The sequence below is a fragment of the Triticum dicoccoides genome, chromosome 6A, assembly GCF_002162155.2.
Source record: "Triticum dicoccoides isolate Atlit2015 ecotype Zavitan chromosome 6A, WEW_v2.0, whole genome shotgun sequence".
NCBI lineage: Eukaryota > Viridiplantae > Streptophyta > Magnoliopsida > Poales > Poaceae > Triticum > Triticum dicoccoides.
This window is the reverse complement of record NC_041390.1, coordinates 123,913,562-123,936,156: the sequence shown is the minus strand read 5'-3', so window position 1 is coordinate 123,936,156 and position 22,595 is coordinate 123,913,562.

The window sequence follows — 22,595 nt, the reverse complement described above, 5'->3', positions numbered from 1 at the left end:
TCACACACTTATTACATCGAGTGTCTCATAAGAGAACTTATTACAATAAGTATGGCTTAAGGCCATCTAATAACGATAACAACAGAAGGTTTGGAAGATAAGTGAGTCCATCAACTCCAACGACATCACTGAGTATAGAACCCCGACCTAAAAACTCCTTAATCATCGTCTGAAAAGTCTGCAACATTAACGTTGCAGCCCGAAAGCGGGTCAGCACATGGAATATGCTGGCAAGGTAACACATAGAGAGTAATGGAATGAAACAGCTATTCTATATGCATATTTGGCTGGTGGAAAGCTCTATGGTTACAGTTTTGCGTAAAGCCAATTTTTCCCTACTTCAAAGGAATAAAATATAATTACTATCATGGTGGTTGTTAAACATTGAGAATGGTTGACAGCATCCTCAATCCCAATTAAGCATCATCATTAAACATAACCCAACAAAATTAATTTAGAGTAACATGTTGAGATTCACATGAAAATCCAAGTACTAGATACTCAAGATGTCCATAACCGGGGACACGGCTAACCATGATTAGTTTATTACACTCTGTAGAGGTTTGTGCACTTTTCCCCACAAGAGTCGATCGCCTCCGTTTGGTTTCTCGCACTACATGGTGTTTGAGAAGACGGATGACCGAGACATAGTCTTTCAGAAGCGCTAGCACCTTACGATCGGGTAGACCGTAGCACCTACATCCCCTACATCTGCTAGTCTACCACTGTAAGAGTTCACACGACTTAGTCAACTATGCTAGAGCCCATAATAGCTTGTGGCTACACACGGAAGTTTCTAGTATGAATAGTCTCATGATCCCTTTGAGCCTGGGTGGTGGTCCAAAAGAAAACAGACAAGACCTGGAATACCCAAGTGCCTCAATCCACCCAGATGTGTGTTTAAGTTGCCACCTTAGATAAACCATTAATTAACAATCTCACATCTGTCATGGATTTCACTCACCCAATCCACGTCTACTAGCATAGCATGGCATAATAAGCAAACGTAGAAGTAACTCCCAAAGGTTTGAAAATAAACAAGTAATAGGTACTACCTCATCTACTTCCCATCCCACAATTTAATTAGATCCTAATCATGCAATGTGTGAGGATTGATCTAATGCAATAAAACTGGGTAGTAGAAAAGGTATGATCAAAGTGTTACTTGCCTTGCTGATGATCCGCGAAACCTAACGATTCGAAGTAACAGGCGGCGCACTCCGGGTACTCTATTGCAAACAAACAAACAAACAAACAAACAAGCATAAAATAAGTACTCATCTAATGCACAGGTAAAACTCAAATAAAAGATCTAACCAGAAGGTTCAACTTAAGAACTCCGGTTGGCAAAAAGAATCAAATCGAACGAAGCAACGAAAAACAAACTGCGAAAGAAAACAACTTCGTTCTAGTAATCTGGATCTAGGGAAAATTTTATAGTAGCAAAATCTTGTTTAATTTGGTTAAACGGGTAGAGGGTTTCGAGACGAATCTCTAGGCGCTTGAATCGCCTGATTCTGATAACCGAGCGAAAAGTTAAACTAAAACGAAACTCGGATCAGGAATCGCGATCAGAAAAATCACGGATTTAATCCGGGAAAAAGAAAAACAACGAACGCCGAATTTTTTTCGGCACGGAAAACGAGGTGCGACGAACCCCGGGCGGCGGGATCGTCGGCGGCGGTGGCGGCGGCTCCGGCGGCGCACGCGGATCGAGGCGGGGCTGATGGGCTGGGGCGGCTCGGGGCAGCGCTATTTAAAGGCGGCCCCCCGGGCGGTGTCCCGCTCGGGTACGGCCCGAAGTCGGTTCGTTTTTTTATTCCGCTCGGAATAAAAATAAAAATAAATACTAAACGGACTCCAAAAATTCCGAAATAAATTTTCACGGGCTTCTAAAATCAAGCCGCACAAGGTGAACATTTATTTGGGACCTAAATGTAATTTTGAAAAACGCACTTTTTTCCTAAATTCAAATAAAACACCGAAAAACTCCGAAATAAAATCTTATTTGATTTTTTTATTAACTCCTCAATATTTCTTTATTTTGGGAAAGTCATTTTATTCCCTCTCTCATATTTTTGTAATAGAAATAATTGATGATAAAATAAATAAAATCAAATGATCCTATTCTCAAAATTTGAGAGAACTCAAAAATGAAAATAACAAAATCCCCAACTCTCTCCGTGGCTCATTGAGTTGCGTAGAATTTCTAGGATCAACCAAAATGCAAAATAAAATATGATATGCATGATGATCTAGTATATAACATTCCAAATTGAAAATTTGGGATGTTACAGCGAATCAGCTTAACCTTCTCCTCAGACTCTTTAATTAAATCTGGTCCAAACAACTATCGGTCTCCAACCTCGTCCCACAACAATGGTGTTCTGCACCTCCTTCCGTATAGTGCTTTGAAAGGGGTCATATTCAAACTAGCTTGATAGCTGTTGTTGTATGAGAACTCTGCGTAAGGAAAATTTTTGTCCCAACTAGATCCATAGTCTAGTGCACAAGCTCTCAACATGTCCTCCAGAATCTGATTGACTCTCTTAGTCTGTCCATCTGTCTATGGGTGAAAAGCTGTACTGAACTCTAGCATAGTTCCCAAAGTTTCAGGCAACTGATTCCAAAACTTTGAGGTAAAGTGGGTTCCTCTATCTAATACAATGGTCCTCGGAACTCCATGTAGACATACGATCGTGGTCATGTATATCTTTGCCAACTTAGCACATGTGTAAGTGGTCTTCCCTGGAATGAAATGAGCTACCTTCGTCAATCGATCGACTACAACCCATATTGAGTCATAACCTGAACGAGTCCTGGGTAATCCCGTAATAAAATCCATGCCTAGTTTATCCCACTTCCATTCGGGTATTGGCAATGGTTGTAGCAATCCTGCTGGCTTATGATGCTCTGCCTTCACTCTCTGACATACATCACAAACTGCTACATACTCTGCAATATCCTTCTTCATTCCGGTCCACCAGAAACTATCCTTGAAATCCAGATACATCTTGGTATTTCCTAGGTGACTAGAATATGGCGAATCATGGGCCTCTTGCAGAATCAATTTCTTGATCTCCTGATCATTTGGCACATATATGCTTTCCTCAAACCATAAGTTATCGTGCTCATCCTCACGAAATCCTTTAGCCTTTCCTTTGCTCACTCTTTCCTTTATTTCGGCTATCTCCTTGTCCGTCTTCTGAGCTTCTCAGATCTTATCCATCAAAGTAGACTGAATCTCCAAAGCTGCTACATAACCTCTCGGAACTATCTCCAAACATAGTTCGTGAAGGTCATCTGCCAACTCCTTGGGTAATTCTCCGGTCATGATTGTATTGACATGACTTTTGTGGCTTAACGCATCGGCTACTCTGTTAGCCTTTCCGGGATGATAATGCAATCTCATATCATAATCCTTAATGAGCTCCAACCATCTCATCTGCCTGAGATTCAACTCCTTCTGCCTGAAGATATACCTCAAAATCTTGCGATTCGTGTATACCTCACAATGGTTTCCTATGAGAAAATGTCTCCAAGTCTTCAACGCATGCACTACGGCTGCTAACTCCAAATCATGTATGGCATAATTTAACTCATGGGGTTTAAGCTGCCGTGAGGCATATGAAACAACTCTTCCCTCCTGCATAAGTACGGCTCCAAGTCCTCGACGAGAAGCATCGCAATACACTTCGTAATCCTTGCATTGATCTGGCATAATCAACACTGGTGATGTAACCAAGCATCTTTTCAACTCCTGAAAACTGGCCTCACATTCCTCGGTCCATTTGAAATTAGTGTCCTTCTTTAACAACTCCGTCATAGGATTTGCTATCTTTGAGAAATTCTCAATGAACCTCCGGTAGTATCCTGCGAGTCCAAGAAAACTCCGGATCTCTCCAACTGTCGTGTGTGACTCCCAATTTGTCACAGTGACAACTTTGGTGGGGTCTACCGCTATTCCTTCTCCAGATATAACATGTCCAAGGAATCCAACTTCCTTCAACCAAAGCTCACACTTGCTGAACTTGGCGTATAGCTGATGTTCTCTGAGTTTCCCAAGTACTAAACGCAAATGCTCTTTATGTTCTTCTTCATTCTTCAAGTAGACCAGAATATCATCAATGAACACCACAACGAACTTATCCAAAAACTCCATAAACACCTTGTTCATCATGTTCATAAAATAGGCAGGTGTGTTAGTCAGGCCAAATGACATAACAGTATACTCATATAGCCCGTAGCTCGTGGTAAAAGCTGTCTTAGGTATATCCTGCTCTCGAATTTTCAGCTGGTGATACCATGATCGCAGATCGATCTGGGAAAATACCTTAGCTCCTTGCAGCTGGTCAAACAAATCATTGATCATCGGCAGTGGGTACTTGTTATTGATCGTCACTTCATTCAATCCGCGATAATCCACAACCATACTTAACGATCCATCCTTCTTCTCCACTAGATGTACTGGGGATCCCCAAGGTGACGAACTTGGGGGATATAACCTTTATCCAACAACTCCTTAATCTGCTTCTTAATTTCCTCCAAATCCTTTGTGGGCATTCTATACGGTCTCTTAGATATTGGCACTGTGCCTGGCAAAGGCTCAATCAAAAAATCAATGTCTCTATCCGGTGGCATGCCTGGCAAATCTTCTGGAAATACATCTAGAAAATCCTTCACCACTGGTACTTCCTCCTGTACAACTCCTGATAAGGAATTTAGTTGAGTCCTATTCGGCACATGCCGGGATACATACTTGATCCTTCTTCCTTCTGGGGTGGTGAGCAAAATCGACTTACTGGCGCAGTCAATGTTCCGTCCATACTTCGATAACCAATCCATTCCTAATATCACATCCAATCCTTGTGACTCCAATACTATTAGGTCTGAGGGGAACAGGTAGTTACCAATCCTTAATGGTAACCGATCACACCATAGGCTAGCCATATACTCTGCTCCTGGCGAGGTTACTAACATGGGTGACCTTAGGGCTTGGGTTGGCTGTTTAAACTTATCCACGAATCCCCTTGATATGTATGAATGTGATGCACCAGTATAAAAAAGTACTACTGCAGTAAATGACTTAACTAAAAACTTACCTATTACTGCATCTGGTTGGGCTTCAACCTCCTCCACGGTAATGTGGTTTACTTGTCCCCTGTTGAAAGGGTTGGGCTTCTTCCCAGAGCTTCTATTGCCGTTTCCATTCTTAGCTTCAGGACATTCATTGGTGTAATGTCCGGTCTTCTGGCACTTGTAGCAAGTAACGTGGCTTAGATCTTTCTTTGCGGGTGTTGCCAGGTTGGAACGGTTCTGTCCGCTGCTTCCTCCATTACCATTCCCGTTCTTGGAGCCACTATGGTTGTGTGACTTCCTCCATTATGAGTGTGGCCTCCATGGTCATGGACAAGTCCTCCCGAGTTCGGGCTAAAACGAGGTCTCTGCTGAGCTCCAGAATTATACTTCCCTTGTCCATACTTCCTCTTGCGGTTATCAATCTGCTGCTGATTCCCTTCAATCATGAGGGCTCTATCTATCAACTCCTGGTAGTTATTGAAATTTGCCACCATCAACTGCATGCTTAGCTCATCATTCAGTCCTTCTAGGAACTTCTCCTGCTTAGCTGCATCTGTAGCGACGTCATCTGGGGCATAACGTGCTAGCTTACTAAAGTCATCCACATACTGGCCAACGGTGCGTCCTCCTTGGCGTAAGTTGCGAAACTCATGCGTCTTCATGGCCATAGCTCCTGTTGATACTTGGGCAGTGCGAAAGGCCTGCTGGAACTGGTCCCATGTAACAGTGGCTATAGGATAGGTGACAGTGTAATTCTCCCACCATGAGGCTGCTGGTCCATCCAATTGGTGTGCAGCAAAATGCACCTTCTCAGCATCTATGCATCCTGCAGTGGTTAACTCCCTTCCAATCCTGCGGAGCCAATCATCTGCTACTATTGGCTTGGTGCTACTGGAAAACACCGGCGGCTGCAACCTCAGAAAACGGGCTAAGTTGTCAACTGGGGGTGGTGGTGGTGGGTTGTTGTTGTTGTTGTTGTTGCTGCCTTGGTTCTGAACTAACAACTGCATTGGGGTATTCTGCTGTTGGATCAACTGAGTGAGCTCCGGTGGAAAGGTAAATCCGGGGTCACGTCTCGGAGGCATCTGAGGGTTTAGAGGGAAAAGAATAGAATAGAATGAGGTCTAGTGAGAAAACACTACCCATATGCACATGAGACAAACACAATCACATCACTCAATCAATCAAGCAAGGCATACAATCGGTCTAGAACTATCGTTACAGAAGTGCTCAGACTATACTATATACATGGTGGAATACTACTACTGTTTTGGTGGTCGACTAGAAAAATTGATCGGTCGAAGACTCCATGATATCTGCTCCAGCTTCATCAACATAGTCATCATCGCTATCGTCGGGGTCCAAGTCGGTGTCGTCGATGATGATGTAGTCTTCAGAATGAATCTCCTTGGGTTCATCGTCTTCTCCTCCTGGCGCGGGTCTCCCATGAATACTCCCATCTTCCTTGTCAAGTCGTCATTCTTCTCCACTAGTACGACGATTTCCTCTTCATAATCTTCGCGAGTAGCCTTGAGTTCTTCCTCCAGCTCTGTGATCCTTGTCATTGCCTTCTTCAGGTCTATCATGCCTACGCACATCTGATTCTCCTAGCGGCGAATATGCTTGTTTAACTTCTGGATGAAAGCTGCAATGGATCTATCCTTCCTGGTGCTGATCATCTCCCATTGCTCATCTCGGCGCCCACAAATCTGGTAGATAGCATCCTTGAGATCCTTGTGGTAAACTTCTCCAATGCATCCCATGGTGATGTGGGCTGCCATACTCTTCCCTAGACTCCAGGTTGGTGCATCAAAGGAAAACTCTATGGGCTTAGTGACTGGCATAAATGTCCTTCCTGGAACTTGAACTTGAATCGTCCAGCGCTCCTCTTCTGGTAAAGTGGCATTGTAAGTCCAGGTGAAGCTTGGTATTCCAATGTTCAGGTACTTAGTGAATTCCTTCAAGTGTCGTCCAAAAGGTGCTTCTTCATCCCGTTGTGCAAACTTGTTCCATGCGTCTGCCATCCTAAAGAGTAGAAAATGGAGAGGAGTTAGAAGAGAGAAGAGAGTAGTGATCTAGGGCTTGAGCTTAGTGGTCGTGTCCTACAGTCGGCATGTGCTCTGATACCATCTTGTAGCGACCAGACCTCAAATAGTCTGATCTCTGTGCATCAGTGTCATCCCTGGATCGGTAATGCTGACACACACAATACTTGAAGGATTTATAACAGAGTAGCAATCACACACTTATTACATCGAATGTCTCAAAAGAGAACTTATTACAATAAATATGGCTTAAGGCCATCTAATATGATAACAGTGGAAGGCTTGGAAGATAAAGTGAGTCCATCAACTCCAACGGCATCACTGAGTGAAAGACCACGACCTAAGGCTCCCTACTCGTCGTCTGAAAAGTCTACAACATGATACGTTGCAGCCCGAAAATGGGTCAGCACATGGAATATGCTATCAATGTAACACAAAAGAGTAATGAACAGAATAATGCTATCACTACATGCATATATGGCTGGTGGAGGCTGTATGGTTAATAAGTTTTGGGAAAAGCCAATTGTTCCCTACAACAAAGGAATAAACTCTATTTAACTATCATGGTGGTTGTTAAACATTGAGAATGTAAACCCCATCTCAATCCCAATTAAAAGGTATAATAATAACCCAATCAAATTTTATAATTAAAAGTGTTGAGATCCACATGATAATCCAAGAACCAGATAATCAAGATGTCCATAACCGGAGACACGGCTAACCATGATTAGATTGTACACTCTGTAGAGGTTTGCGCACTTTTCCCACAAGACTCGATCTCCTCCGTTGGATTTCTCGCACTACATGGTGTTTGAGAAACGGATGACCGAGACACAGTCTTTTAGAAGCGTTAGCACCTTACGATGGGTAGACAATACCACCTACATCCCCAACATCTGCTAGTCTACCACTGTAAGAGTTCACATGACTTAATCAACTATGCTAGAGCCCATAATGGCTTGTGGCTGCACACGGAAGTTTCTAGCATGAATAATCTCATGATCCCTTTGAGCCTGGGTGGCAGTCCATAGGAGAATCACACGGTACCCCGGGATTTCCAAAAAAATACAGGCAATCATTGGGTTCCCCAGGTGCCTCAATCCACCCAGATGTGTATTAAAGTTGCCACCTTAAGTTAACCATTAATTAACAATACTCACATCTGTCATGAATACACTCAAACCCAATCCCCGTCTACGAGCATAGCATAGCAATATAAGCAACGTAGAAGTAACTCCCAAAGGTTTGATAATAAACAGGTGAATAGGTACTACCTCAACTACTTCCCAACCCACAATTTAATTCAGATCCTGACCATGCAATTGTTTGAGGATTGATCTAATGCAATAAAACTGGGCAGTAAAGAGGTATGATCAAAGTGTTACTTGCCTTACTGATGATCCGCGAAACCTAGAGACTCGTAGTAGCACTCTTCGCACTCCGGGTACTCTATCGCAAACAACCAAGCATACAATAAGCAATCAAGCAATGGCATGGGTAAAACTCAAATAAGAGATCTAACCAGAAAGTTCAACTTAAGAACTCTAGTTTGCAAAAAGAATCAAATCAAACGAAGCAACAAAACTCAAATGGCGAAAGAAACAAGCTTCGTTTACTAATTTGGACTAAAGTCAAAGTTTACAGTAGCAAAATCTTGTTCAAGTTGTTAAACGGAAAGAGGGCTTCAAGACGAAACTCTAGGCGCTTGAATTGCCTGATTTTGATAAACGAGCGAAAAGATAAACTAAAATGAAAATCGGATTAGAAATCACGATCGAAAATAATCACAGAAAATCCAAGAAAAAGAAAAAACTGACGAACAGGCTAATGAATGAATGTTCGTTGTCTGCGGCTAAACAGTGAAAACCGTTCATTAAAACGAACGTACGAATGGGCGTTCACTAAATAAGTAAACCGGAAAATAAACGATCTAATAAAAAAACGGGATCTAGGGTTTCGAAAAAAACCCGTTCGATTTTCTCGCGAAAACCGAGGCGGCAACCTCCGGCGACGACGAGGCGATGGCACGGCGGCGAGTCAGCGGTGGTGCGGCAGGGGCGGTGGCGGGGCGTGGCTAGGGTTAGGGTTTGGGCATCGGGCGCGGGTGGGCTGGCGGTGGCTGGGCCTTGGGGCGGTTATCTCAAGAAATTTGACAGACGGTCTACTGGTGGTGTACCAAGGCCACTTGGCAAATCTCGGTCCATTCCAAGAATGTTTAACACCCGATCACGAAAAGAGGCAAGAGGGCTACGCCGGTGCACGTAGGAGTGTCGGATTGCAAAACGGACAACGGGGAAAATGCTCATATGCAAGAGACGAACACGTATGCAAATGAGATGCACATGATGACATGATATGAAATGCATGGCATGAACAAAATGCGAAAGAATGCAAAAACCCAACCATGAAGGGAATCTCATAACTTAGAGCCGAAAAAGGCAAGAGTTGGAATTACAAATATGGCAAGTTACATCCGGGGTGTTACAACACTCCACCACTACAAAAGGATCTCGTCCCGAGATCTAGGACTTAAAGAACTCCATATATTCAGAACGGAGGTGGTCCTTGCGTTCCTAGGTGGCTTCTCGGTCGGAATGGTGTGACCACTTCACTTTCAAGAATTTGATAGACTTGTTGCGAGTCTTGCGCTCAGTTTCTTCAAGAATAGCAACGGGATGCTCATGATAAGACAGGTCTTCTTGGAGATCACTCTTCGAAGTTGATGGTGCACTTAGGAGTCTTGAAGCACTTGCGAAGCTGTGACACGTGAAACACATCGTGCACATTTGCGAAGTTGGACGGAAGCTCAAGTTGATAGGTGAGATCACCTCTTTTGCCAATGTTCTTGAAAGGACCCACGTATCTAGGGGCAAGCTTCCCTTTGATACCGAAGCAACGAGTACCTTTCATCAGAGAGACGCGGAGGTAGACGTTGTCTCCGATCTCGAAAGCCAAGTCACGGTGCTTGCTATCATAGTAACTCTTCTGGCGCGATTGCGCGACGTTGAGATTTTCACGGATGACTTTACACATTTATTCAACTTCTGTGATTAAGTCATTGCCAAGAAGTTGGTGTTCACCAGTCTCTGACCAATTAAGAGGAGTACGACACTTCCTGCTATAGAGAATTTCGAATGGGGCCTTGCCCGAACTCGCTTGGAAGCTGTTGTTGTAGGAGAACTCGGCATATGGAAGACAATCTTCCCACTTCATACCAAAGGAAATGAAACAAGCCCTAAGCATATCTTCAAGGATTTGATTGACTCGCTCGACTTGGCCACTAGTTTGAGGATGGAAGGTTGTGCTGAAGCAAATGTTGGTTCCCATGGCCTTCTGGAAGGAGTCCCAGAACTTAGAAGTGAAGATGCTTCCATGATCTGAAGATATCAATTGTGGAATGCCATGCAAGGAGACAATCCTGGAGGTATATAGCTCTGCCAACTGAGCTGCTGTGATAGATTCTTTGATTGGAAGGAAATGAGCCACTTTAGTAAGCTTGTCGATGACAACAAAGATAGCATCATTTCCACGTTTGGACTTTGGAAAACTAGTTATGAAGTCCATCTCAATATGGTCAAACTTCCATTCTAGAATGGCAAGAGGTTGGAGGAGACCAGCTGGCCGTTGGTGTTCTGCTTTCACTCTTCTGCAGACATCACATTCGTTCACGAACTGAGCAATTTCTCGCTTCATTCGAGTCCACCAATACGACTTCTTGAGGTCATGGTACATATTTGTACTTCCAGGATGAATGGATAGAAGGGAATTGTGCGCCTTGTTCATACTGACTTTTCGTAGATCACCTTTAGGAACCACAATTCGATCTTCGAAGAAAAGAGTGTCTTTGTCATCAATGCGATAGCACTTGTACTTGGGTTGGCTCTTAGCAATCCCATTTTCACCTTCTTCACCATGGCATCAAGAAGTTGTGCCTCACGAATTTGATCTTCCAAAGTAGGAGAGACTTGGAGGTTGGCTAGAAAGCCTTGAGGAACAACTTGGAGGTTTAGTTTGCGGAAGGCTTCACAAAGGTCCGGTTGGAAGGGCTTGAGAATTAAGCTATTGTAGTAAGCCTTCCTGCTCAAAGCATCTACAATGACATTTGCCTTGCCTGGAGTATATTCAATACTCAGATTGTATTCTTGAATCATTTCGACCCAATGAGTCTGCCTAAGGTTGAGGTTGGGTTGAGTGAAGATGTACTTGAGGCTCTTATGATCAGTGAAGATGTCCGCTTTTCTTCCCAACAAGAGATGTGTCCACGTTAATAATGCATGGACAACTGCCGCCAACTCAAGGTCATGAGTGGGGTAGTTCTTTTCGTTGGGATTCAACTGGAGAGAGGTATATGCCACAACTTTCTTCTCTTGCATTAACACAGCACCGAGACCTTGTAGGGAGGCATCACAGAAAACTTCGAATGGTTTGGATTCATCAGGAGGAGTCAAGACAGGAGCTGTAACTAACTTCTCTTTGAGGGTGTTGAAAGCAACGTCACATTCAGGTGTACATATGTACTTGACATGCTTTTGGAGGAGGTTGGAAAGAGGCTTTGCAATCTTAGAGAAATTCTCAACGAATCTACGACAATAGCTTGCAAGCCCAAGAAAATTGTGGAGTTGCTTGACATTCTGAGCCGGTTCCCAATTCACAATTGCAGACACCTTCTCAGGATTAACAGTGATGCCCTTGGCGGAGATGATATGACCAAGGTAAAGAACCTCATCAAGCCAGAACTTACACTTGGAAAACTTCGCATAGAATTGATGATCTCTAAGTTTCTCGAGTACCAATCTCAAATGCTTGGCATGATCCTCCTTATTCTTGAAAAAGACCAAAACATGATCGAGATACACCAGGACGAAATCATTTGTGTAAGGGTTGAAGATGAAGTTCATCATGCGAGAGAATATTATAGGAGCATTGACAAGGCCGAAAGACATGACAGTATATTCATAAGAACCATAGCTTTTTCTGAATGCTGTCTTGGGAATATCTTGTTCACGAATGCGAATCTGATGATAACCCATACGGAGGTCAGGCTTGGAGAAAACTTGAGCACCCTTAAGTCGCTCTAATAGATCGTTGATGTTGGGAAGTGGATACTTGTTCTTTATTGTCTTCTTGTTCAATGGACGGTAGTCGACGCAGAGTCATTCCGTTCCATCCTTCTTCTTGACAAAAAGAACACCGCAGCCCCATGGAGATGAACTTGGTCTAATCAGACCCATACGCTCTTGTTCATCGAGTTGTTTCTTCAACTCCTTCAACTCCTCTGGTCCAAGCTTGTAAGGACACTTGCAAACAGGTTCCGTGCCAGGCTCAAGATCGATAACAAATTGAATTGGATGGTGAGGAGGCATTCCCGGAAGCTCTTCTGAAAAGACGTCTTGATATTCACAAATGACTGGAATTTGAGAGATGGCATTCAACTCTCCCTTCTCATTGAGGGAAAACTGTCGAATGGTATCATCACGAGTGGCATAGATGATCACATTCTCAGACGAGTGTGTCAATTGAAACTGCCTGGCAGCACAATCAAGCTGAGCCTTGTTCTTAGAAAGCCAGTCCATGCCGAGAATTAGATCAATATAAAAGTCACCAAGAACAATTGGAGAGGACAGAAATTTATAGTCTCCAAACTGGACAGAGACATCGGGAGCAACCAAACTAGAAGTCATAAGCTTTCCCAGAGAAACAACTTGCATGACTTTGGACAAAACCTCTGTGTCAACATTGTGCTCCGATGCAAAATGCGATGCACAAGTATCAAAAAGAACTTTAGCAGGAATGGAGTTAACTGGAAGGTTACCCATGATCACTTCTGAAGAATCCTCTGCCTGAGCTGCGTTCATCATGTTGTCCTTAGCATGCTTGGGATTATACTCGACCACTGTGCTACCTCTTTTAGCACTGCGTTGGTTTTCCCTGAAGAGGAAGGGATGATGCAGCAAAGTAGCGTAAGTATTTCCCTCAGTTTTTGAGAACCAAGGTATCAATCCCGTAGGAGGCTACGCGCGAGTCCCTCGCACCTGCACAAAACAAATAAATCCTCGCAACCAACGCAAATAGGGGTTGTCAATCCCTATAGGGCCACTTACGAGAGTGAGATCTGATAGATATGATAAATAATATTTTTGGCATTTTTATGATAAAAGATGCAAAGTAAAATAAAGGTAAAGTAAATAGCAAAGGAAATAACTAAGTAGTAGGAGATTAATATGATGAAGATAGACCCGGGGGGCATAGGTTTCACTAATGGCTTCTCTTGAGAGCATAAGTATTCACTACAAAAAAATACACTTCCGTGATGATACGTGTTTGTCACAGTAGGTCGCTTTTTTGTCATGCATGTACATCCATGACAAATTTATGAGAGAATCAAGATAGTCATACCTGTGCTGTCGTAGAAGTGTTCCATGATATTACCAAAATTATCATCACGGAAGTGTCCACGTCCATGACGATAAATCGCGCGTCACAGAAGTGCTTTCGTCAAGGGTGACCGACACGTGGCATCCACCGTAATGGAACACCGTTAAGCTATCGGGTCGGGTTTTGGATCGATAACCCGTTAACAGCCCCGACCAATGGGGATTTTCCACGTGTAAAATCATCATTGGCTAGAGGAAACACGTGTCGGGTCATCGTTGGGACATATGTCAACCACTCATTGGACGGAAGGCGCCTATGATACGTCGACACATGGCACGGCCCAACAGAGGCCCATTCCTGTGAAAAGGCCGGCCCGTTTGACATGGTCAAAAGCTGGCGAGCCGGCCCATGGAAACCCTGTTAATGGCCTGTTCGAATATAGCCCATTTACATCCTGCTAACCCAAGGCCCGTTACGCCCTATCCAAATTAGGCCCAATAGCGTCATCTGGGCCATCCAATATGATTCCAGCCCATTTTCACTTCTGGCCCATGACGTCTTTCGGCCCATATGAGGCCCTATGTAACTCTTGGCCTATTAACAGCCCGTGGTGAAACTGGCCCATAATGAACAATGTATCACTTTACACCCATTAACGGCCCGTGGTGAAACTGGCCTGTAATGAACAGTGTATCACTTTATACCCATTAACGGCCCGTTATTCCGTTGGGCCGTTTCTAGCCCATGTTATCCTTTGGCCTCCTCAGAGCCCATTTATTCTTGGGCTCATTTCTAGCATTCGTTTACTTACGGCCCGTTACTGTCATTTTCTGCTTGTGGGCCAAATTCAGCCCGTGGCTACAGTCGGCCCGTTTGTGGTCCGTTGATACGTTGGGCTGATTTCATAGCGTCATCAAATACGGCCTATTAACGATGGCCCGTTATGGTCGGCCCATGGACGGATGATTCCAACTCTAGCCCATTTACGGCCATAATGCGGTCTGTTTGGCCCATGTTTGGCCAGTCGATTATACAGCCCGTATAAGGCCCATTGATAATACGGCCCGCAGAAGGCCCATTGTTTCTACGGCCCGTAGAAGGCCCATTGTTTCTACGGCCCGTTGAAGGCCCATTGTTTCTACGGCCAGTAGGAGGCCCAGTGTCACTACAGTAAATATTAGCCCATGGTTATTGTGGCCTAGTTTTAAAAATAGGTTATTGCAGCCACTAGCTAACCGCGGAAAAAGAACTGCAATGACTACAAGAAAATAAATAAACAAGACAACAAGGAAATGAATAAGAAAGCAACTAACGCTAGGCTATCACGGCTATTACACATACTACATCCACTTGGCATCAAAGTTCGCCACCAGTGCAAATATAGGGAAAAAAGCAGCATATCATATACACTGGTTGTCAAAGTTGGCGACCAGCGCAAATAAACGCCGCAGCAAAACAAATCCAGAACTGAAACCACATCAGAAGATCTCAAGAAACAATATCCTGGGTACCCATAATGCTGACAAGATGCTTAGCAAGCTTATTAACTTTCTCTTGTTTGGCGCTTAAATCCTCCAGCGCTTGTTGTTGCACCAGAAAATATGCATCTAAATTCTGCAGGGACTTTCTTAGTCCTTCAGCTTCCTGTCGCAGCACATCTGATCGATGTCTTTCAACTTGAAGTTGAGACTCAAGAAGACGAACTGATTCAGGCAGTGACTTCGAAGAGCTTGTGCCAGCAGTAGTGGCCAGTAACTCAAACACTACATCAAGACAGGACTTTTGGGTTCTCTCACTGTCGTCAAGATAGATTTTATCAACTTTCTTGGAGACCAACATGGATGTCTCACTATCTTGAACCTTATCTGCATTACTTCCTTTACCATGGGATAACGCGGTACTGTTCTCTAATATTTTGTCCGCATTCTAAAAGAGAAACAAGCAGACACATCACATGTTTACCATGTTGTATATGAAACTCATTTTGGTAAATGAGTTCAGTAGTAAAGTGGACAGGATAACAACATGAAACAAACATATATCTATGTACCATGGTCACTTTATGGTCTATATCATTCTAGTTTTTGTTGCCAAATCAAGATAGAGACACAGTTCAAATAATATTTGTTCAAGACAAAGCAGAATAGACAGAATATAAGTGTGGGTAACTATAGAGCAATAATAACACTTGTAATGTGAATGACATGAGAACATAACTGTTTATTCAATTGAAACTGAAATCAACATAGAGCAGGTTACAACAGCAAGACAGTTAAAGAAACATGTTTAAAATATACCTGTTGCGCCATTGGAGTTTCAATTCCATCCTTCAAATTTGAAAATAGTTGGTATGAGTAAATACAGTCATGCAAGAGCAAAGGAGTATGAACCATAGCTACAGAACCTGACTTGAGAACAAATCTTCTTCTCCTTTAAGCGTTGAGTTTGGATTCGGAGTGGTGGTCCTCGTGCTTTGGGCACTGCAGTTCCCTTGCTAACTGCTCATGTTTGGGTGCTCTGTGGTGGAGATGGTGCTATGTCAACTGGAACTGGGTTACTATCTGCTAGGGTTGGGGTTAGAAGGGGTGTAGCTGGTTCTCTGTCCAACTGGGTAGGGGTACAATCTGCAAGAGTCTGGGTTATGTGTGGTGGATCTGGTCCTTGGGCAAGTACAAATGTGGTTCTATCTGCATCAACTGGTACCACTATCTTTTTTGAAGACCGTGTTGTTACTCCCTTAGATACTGCCATAACGCTCTCCAATTGAAATGGCTGGTAAACAAGAAAAGTAATTGAAAGTATAGACATTGTATGATAGACAGGTGCAATGGATAGTGGGAAATAAAAGAGGGCACGAAATAATTCATTATTTATGTTGTCTAACCAAAAAGGATAGCATGACACAATTTCATATATATGATTGCTAACTAAACAGGATAGCATGACACAATTTCACATTATGATGGCTAACTAAAAAAGATGGAAAAACATAGTTCAAAATATGAGACTATGTAAACAGAATGACATGACATAACTATATAATGTGTTTATTAAATAGGTTGGCATGCCATAATTCACATACATTCACGGATAGAATGCCATAATTCAAAATATGATGACTGTAAACAGTAAATAGGATGAGATGATATAACTATATGATGTCTTTATTAAATGGGTTGACATGCCATAATTCAGATAGATGATGTGTATGTACTATGTAAACATGATGGCATGATATAATTCAAATATATGATTTATATAGTAAGCAAGTAAGGAGATGGCAATCCATATATGATGTAAAAACTAAGCAATGCAAGACAACATGCATGACATGGGTAATATAACCCTGCCAAGTTTGAGCATAGACCTCAGGGGGAAAATAGGACTGGTCATCAGTCTCTGAATCCTCCTCTGAGGAGCTCTCTGTAACCAGCAAGATGTCTGCTTCAGCAGGTAGCATTGTCTGCTTTGAATACCTTGTTTTCACTCCAGATACTTCCATCACCGCTTCAAATGGATGATGCACAGGAAGAGTAGTTGAATATACAAACGTTGTCACCAAATGAACACGTAATACAAAAAAATGATAGCATGATATAATTCACATACATGATGATTGGCTAAACAGCATGGGATTGCATAATTCACATATATAATGCCTTTGCAACAAGATAGCATTGTATAATTCACATATATAATGTGTTGCAACAAGATGGCAATGCACAATCCACATATATGGTAATTAGACACTGAACAGGTGGCATTCACACAAAGCATGTCTAATCTAATCAAATGACATAGCAATGCGAGACACCATACGCACGATATGAGCAACATAACCCTGCCAAGTTAGAGCATACACCTAGGGGGGAATAGGACTGATCATCTGTCTCTGAATCCTCCTCTGAGGAGCTATCCGTAACCAGCGAGATATGTGCTTCGTCAGATAGCATAGTCTGCTCTGAAGACCTTGTTTTCACTCTAGAATTTGCCATCACCGTGTCAAATGGCTGATGCACACGAAGAGTAGTTGAATGTAATAACATTGTTGACAAATGTAATATGTAACGCAAAAAAAGGATGGCCTGATATAATTTACATATAAGATGGCTGGCTAAGCAGGATGGCATTGCAAAATTCACATATATGATGCCTGGCTAAACAAGATGGCATTGCATAATTCACATAAACGATGAATAAACTAAATAGATGGGATTCGCACAAAGGATGTCTAAACTAAGCAGATGACATATTTGATGTGTAAAGTAAGCAATGCAAGACACCATATGCATGATATAACCAACATCAGCATGCCAAGTTAGAGCGAAGACCTCAGGGGGTAAATAGGAGTTGTCTTCTCCTTCTGAATCCCCCTCAGAACAGATATCTTCCTCTCGATTACAATCCGAAATGTGTGGAGGGGGGCTGCCTTTGCGCCTACCATGGAGCGACGTCTGCATGAAATTTTATTGCCACACAAGACTCGTCTCTTTTGCTCTACATGTTCAGTTCCATTGTTTACAATGACTGTCATGCATAGGAATAAAACATAGTGAGATTATGTAAGGAGTGCATGCAGAAATCCAGAGTGATGGTAGCAACCTGTGGATAGACCCAAAACCAATAATAGCAGGCAGATAATGGCTTCAGTTAAAAAATACAGATAATGGCTTCTCTACTATTTGTTTCCCACCCAACATGAAACTCATAGTAGACACCGGAGATTAACCAGATAGTAGATAGATACTATTGATAGCGGCCCCGATATATACCCCACAACCATTTAAAAACTCAAGCTTGACCATTAGTTTGGAGCTGACTCAGAGTCTAATCGGTGAACAGGATGATAAAGTAGCATGTAATATTAAGCGATACATAACGTAAGCAGACACGAAAGAGTGCGACCTCTCTTGCGGACCCATGTAGTCCTCGAGGTCATCTGCTCGGTTGATGATGGTAGTGCAGTTTTCATGGCTGCCAGCGGCGGGGACGAAGATCTGAGGCGGCGAAAGACAGTCTGGAGGCCGTATCCCTGCTGTGCTGGACCCTTCTATCGTTGGAGCAGCTGAGCTGGGGTGGACGGGCGTAGCAGGAGCGGGACAAACCACGCAAGGTTTTCTTTGACAACTATCTGTAAGAGAAGTAATTCGGTAAGGGCTCGTTTGAATTGGAGGATTCCAACAATGCAGGGATAGGAAATAGACATGAATAGGCTAGGAATGCACGTGCAAAACAGAGAATTTAAAAACATAGGATTTCTGCCAATCTGGGTGTTTGATTCACAACAATTAGAAGATCACAGTATGCAAAGAAGCATGGTGAGATTAAGTCAAACCACAAGAAAATGTACGGTTATAATGTTATTATGCTAGTATCTCTTATTCTTGTGCTTCATGAATAGGAATTTGAAAAGGAGGACAAGTGAAAAATAAAATTCCTACGTTTTTTCTTTCAAGGAGACACTAAACGAACAAATCCGTGTGCTCAGTGGACAATATATATAACATGTAGACTAAGAAAGAGATGCAACAAGTGTACAACCTCTTTGGCGAAGCCATGTTGATCTCAGCATGATTGGGTTAGCCGGTGAGGATGCTCCGGCTGACTTGGCTGTCGGATGAGGGGAAGAAGATCTTAGGCGTCTGGAGATGGAGCCCGAGGTATTGCTCCGCTGTGATGGAGGGTTTCGTCGTTGGAGCAGCTCCGGTGAGTTGTACGACGCCGAGGCTGAAGCAGGACAAGAGAGGCAACGAACAACGTTAACATGAGTGGAATTCTAATAGCATCTCCAATACATGACGTAAAATACATAACCACAAAGTACTAGATGTAAAATACATCATCCGCTCATCTCTGAACTTAACTGTCGAAACTGAATTTAACTATTGAAACTGAACTTAACTGTCGAAACTGAATTTTGCTGTCGAAACTGAACGCACTAGCAAGGTGAGGCTACACGTCGGTCGACTAACTTTTTCATCTCTCGTCAGTCGATTTTGCAGCCATTGGATACGAAATCAAGGGCCTGCGGTTCATCTTCAACCTCCACCCCCCTGAGCCGGACAAACAACAGCCCCCCGCCGCCGCGGCCGGTGGTGCGCCGCCCCGCCCGCCCCGAAAACACTCCCCACCGCCGGTCCACCATCGCCCCGGCCATCCCTCTAGCCCCCCTGCCGAGCTTTTTCTCCGGCGATCCCCACGCCAATGCCTCGCCATCGCTGGCGACCACCGCCCCCATCCTGAACCCTAAGATAGATAGTGAGGTACCTCTCCGGCGAGCCCCCCTCCTTGCTGCGGCTGGTTCTTCCTTCACCCCGGCGGCATCGGAGTGAAGTGTAGCTAAATCGGAGCAGCATCGCAAGCAAGAGCAAGAGCGAGAGCAGCAGCGCGAGCAAGAGCAATAGCAAGAGCAGACCAGGCAGGGGACCAAGATCAAGAGCAGAGCAGCAGCGTGAGCGAGAGCTAAAGAAGCAGCAGGTCCTACTGATGTGGACGTCGCCGCCGAGGGAGGGACGCCGTGGAGGAAGTGGCCGGTGACGCCGCCGTGGATGGAGCTGCGCCATGTCGGCTCGGGACCGAGCGCCAGCAGCACCATGAGATCGAATCAAGAAGAAAATGCGGCGATTAGTGTTCAACCTTTTTGGTGGCGCCGATTAGGCCACAGCTTCATCCAAGGAAACGGTGATGATGATGCTCTTCCGGTGGTGTAGGTGAAGACGGTAGTGTGGGAATGGAGGTGGCACGAAAGACGAGGGGAACGTCGGGGCAGCTCCTTGGAGGTGGAGGACGGGGTGGCTGAACCGGCGGGACAATGAGATCGACGACGGATCCTCATCTCATACGGTGGATGAGGGACGTCGAGGTGTTGCTGTGGACGATGTTGTCGGGGAAGAGGCTCCGGCTGGGTGGCGGACGGAGTAGGGTGTGGGGGTTCGTCGCGGGTTTTCGCGACCTCGGTGTACGAATGGGTGGGCGGATGGGATGGCAGTGGGGAACCATGGCTTAGAGACGCGCTTGTCTGAAATGTGGGGTAAGTTACAAAAGTACCCCCACCGATTTGAGGCGGTTCTTTTGGTTCAGGGGTACCACGGGCATTTCACGTGTCGGGATTTCACAGGAGGTGGGAGTTTTTGCGCGTGTTTTAATTTCAGAATAGCAAGGCGCGGTTTGAGATGGAGGGAGTTGTCGGAGCACAACGAGACAAAGATATATCTTAAATATTTCGGGCTAACAAGGCGTGGGTTGAAATTTCCGGACAAGCCTAACGTGTACTGTACCAAATCAATGCACCCTACAAATGTCATTCAAAACTTTGAATTCATGTTATGTTCAATTAAATTATTTCGCTACTTGTATAATGCATGCAACCTACTACTCAAATGAACGTTTTAGTGCATTCCAAATGTATATACTACCGCTTCAATATGAACTAAATTTGAATTCATTTCTCTATTTGAATAAGATCTACAGTAATGATTGTTGTGAAGTCAAAGCATTTGAATATGTTTCTCTATTTTAATAAGATCTACAATCATCATTATTGTCAAGTTAAACCATCGTTTGTGTATTATCTTCACAGCACACCACATGATTAGTCTCGAGTTACATATGAACTATGTGTACTATATGAACTCGAACTAGATTTTTTTGAATCCACTTTATTTTGATTTCAAATCACATTACATTTCTAGCTCTAGCTAGATCTTCATAATCTAAACCATGTCTCAAATGTATAATGTGTTTATCACATTATGTATGGTGCCCCGCCCCCTACGCCTACAAGTATTTAGATGTGAGGTTTAAATACCACACATTACCAAAAATTCAAATAAAATGTGAGAATGTTCGACATATAGTATTGTTTAGATTGTTCGATATTTAGTTGTAAGTTGCAAACGCCACACATTATCACAAATTCAAATAAAATGTGAGATTGTTTGATGTATAGTATGGTTTAGATTGTTCGGCATTTAGCTGTGAGTTGCAAACACCATGCATCATCACATTATGGTATAACATGTGCACATCATGTGTATCACCGCTATATTCATGCATGCAATGTTTAAAACACTATGATATCCTATTGAAATATACGAATCCGCTTTCAGATCAAATTATGATCTTTGTTAGTCTCTTACACCCACACAATCCTCTAACCTTTGTCGCTACCACTAACTTTCTCTCATGCATGCACACGCCCTCCTCACCCTTCCCCTCCCTCGACATTCTATCCACCGGGCACATTCATTTTTTTCTTTAGGTCGTTCTCCTAGAGTCCCCACAACTCCTTTCCGACACACACCGATCGATAAACCTCTCCAGCGATGCCTGCCTACAACATACAAACACACCTTCAATCTCCTCCTTTATGTGTCCTTGCCTCGTGTCTCTCATACGGTCAGACACACGTGTAAACTCTCGCCCCTCTTTTCATCGCTCTCACAACCGCACACTCCTCCCCCTATCTAGCTAGTAGTTGGGCCTCTCGCACCACCTCCTAGCTCCATTCTCTCTGTCTATCCGTCTCGTTGGGCCTTATTTGCCTCTAACAAATGGACGTACACCGACCGATCTCTCGCTATACATATAGCTAGCTAGGTCCTTATAACTCGTTTTTACCCACACGTCAATCGATCTACCTCATTAGTTGTGTCTCTCCCTTCCTCCGACAAACAACAATTGATCTACCGATCTAGTTAGGTTTGCTTACCAAACACATGGTTCCCCTTCATCATACATGGATGCGTCCCGACAGATCTATCATGCACAGGCAAACACAGAAACACATCCCCACTCTTATTGATAACATTGCAATTCCACCCTCAGTTTGTCTAGTAGGCCTCTCCCACCACCTTCGAGAAGAAACTCCATCACCCATCCAGCACTCTACCCCTCTCCCTCCCTCTCTCTCTCCCATCATATTTCCCGTCCTTCAGTTATGTATGGATGTCGACCGATCTCCCTCAAGACATAGCTGGGTCTCTCCTTCTCAACACATATACGAGTCGTTCTACCTCTATAGTTAGGCCTCTGCCTACCCTCCCACCACCCCCTCCCCCCCCCACTCACACCAATACATCAAGCGCTCTAGTCATG